The sequence below is a fragment of the Primulina huaijiensis genome, chromosome 6 (assembly GCF_012295235.1).
Source record: "Primulina huaijiensis isolate GDHJ02 chromosome 6, ASM1229523v2, whole genome shotgun sequence".
Lineage (NCBI taxonomy): Eukaryota > Viridiplantae > Streptophyta > Magnoliopsida > Lamiales > Gesneriaceae > Primulina > Primulina huaijiensis.
In genome coordinates this window covers 10415525-10418069 of record NC_133311.1, presented here as the reverse complement: position 1 = coordinate 10418069, position 2545 = coordinate 10415525, and positions in this window count along the sequence as shown.

Sequence of the window (2545 nt, the reverse complement as noted above, 5' to 3'; positions counted from 1 at the left end):
TGGTGGAGTTGATGGTTCTCCTTCTCTCGTCTGTAGTTCAAATTCGTATGCCTTGAGATATGCAAATAGATCATGTAACTCAACTTTTTTGAGATCTTTGGATTCTCTCATTGCCATTGTTTTCACATCCCATTCTTTGGGAAGTCCACGAACCACTTTCAATGCAACTTTTTTATTTGAATACACATTTCCTAGTGCATTCAATTCACTTATAATGTTGTTGACTCGTTCATCAAACTCGTTCATAGATTCTCCAGTCTTCATTTTGATGTTATCAAACTTTTGTACTGTGACTGACAGTTTATTTTCCTTTGTCTGCTCATTGCCCTCGCACAGCGGAATCAGCTTTTCCCAAATTTCTTTGGCAGTCTTGCACATTTTTATTTTGCGAAAGTTATTTTTATCCAATGTTTTGTACAAAGTATCCTTGGCCATATTATCCAAGTTTGCTTTTTTTTTTCTTCAGCTGTCTACTCTTCACGTGGTTTTTTGATACGATGAGGTGCTTCATCAGTTAGAGCAACAACTGTTTTAGCTTTCATAATCTCCATTGGTCCGTCAGTTATAACGTACCACGTGTCGTCATCTTGTGCAGCTAAATGAGCATGCATTCTGATTTTCCAATCATTGAATTTTTTCTTCAGAACATAGGAATTTTGTTGAATGAAGACATGGTGATCGGACGTATGACCAGAAATATTCAGAAACAAGATTGAAACTGCTTTGATACCACTTGTTATGATTGGTTTTAAGGGTCGAAGTGTTTAGAAGGGGGTTGAATAAACACTTGAATATATTTGACTCTTTCTAGATAAAAGTGAATCAGTTTAGTAATAAACTGAATTAAAAAATCTCGTTGTCAATGTCAATCAGTTAACTAGTTTAAGTTCGGAAATAAACTGACTCACAGATTGAATACTCAAAGAATTGCTGAAGTAAAGAACACAAAATATTTTACAGATGTTCAGAGACTTCAAATGCTCCTACGTCGCCCCTTCTATCACAAGCATAGGATATTCACTAAAAGACTTTGATTAATTACAGAAACTGTAATAATCCACTTCAGTTTGGTCTTAACACTACCAAACTGAAACTCTTAGTATCTTTATAACTTAGCAGTATACAACTGATTTTCTTATCTTAGCACAACTGATCTTATGAGACCGAATACAACAATATAATGTGCTATTGCTTTTGCTCAGATGATTAGCCTGAAAGCTATGAATACTCTTGTGAGTTTTTTTGTCTGAATATCGTAGCTGAACCTGTAAGCTTGAATTCAAAATTCACTCAGAGTAATTATTCGCAAAAGTTCTTTTCTCAGTTGAACTTCACAGCTATTTATAGGCTTTGCTTCCAACGATAATATTGAATGCCTTTAAATGACTTATATCCGTTGATTTGTCCTTTCTGAACGTGTCAACATTCACCTGACAATATTACACTGTGGCATTCTGATATGCGGCACCCCCACTACGAGTTACAGTCTGCTTTTGTACAAGCTGTCGGTTGTTGGCTACGCTCTTAACTGACGATGTGTTAAACTGATTATCAGTTGACTATATAGCCGATCAGTTGAGTCTTCTGTATAACTGATCAGTCTTAACTGATAGTACAGATTCATTTAGCTTCAATCAGTTCGATTTCCTTTGATTATTTAGTGCATTAATAATCAGTTCGGGCAACTTCAGTTTAAGATCGAATTAATCCAGTTGAGTTGATCAGTTCTGCAATCTTCAAAAGATTTATTTGTCAAAATCCGAAATTCTAATTCCAACAGTACGTTTACATTGTCACCATATATACAAGATCAAGACCATAAAAAAAATAAGTGTGTGCGGATGAACAAAGATAAGAAAGGGCACGCATAATGCATATCAGCTTACAAGAAGTAACCAGCCCAGATTTGAGGGAACACTTCAACGTATTATCAGCTTAGATTAGAAGCACAATTCCCTTAGTGTGTGAGAACATCTTTGTGTTGTATTCATAGATCAGTTCACACACACACACAATCACTCACAAATACAGAAAGATAAATTCAGTTGAGTGAGTCTTGCACAAAGATATTAAACTTTTGTATGTATCTTCGCACAAAGACGTTAAACAATGTGCTGACTGAGAGGTCCGGCCTTCAGTCTGTTAGATTATCCTACCCTTGAGGTAGAAGGGGTGACGTAGAAGCAGTTGAAGTCTCCAAACATCCATAAACATATCTTGTGTCTTTAAATGTTTAACTATTGCTCTGAAACTGATTTGATCGGTTGAGCTGATATCAGTTCTGTTCTCACCATAACTAAACTGATACAAGATCGAACTGATCCCTCTTATTTCAGTTATACAGTTTACACAAGCTAAAAACTTTAAACTGATCATCTTTAATTTCTTAACGAAAGATTATTTTGAGTATTTTCCGCTTGGTGTAAAAACCAAACCCGATTTAATTCACCGGTATTTACATTCTTAGAACACGGGCTATTGCAGCTCATTGAAAATATTGTGTTTGAAACACCTTTGTTGGTGTCAAAACCTATCCTATAATTTG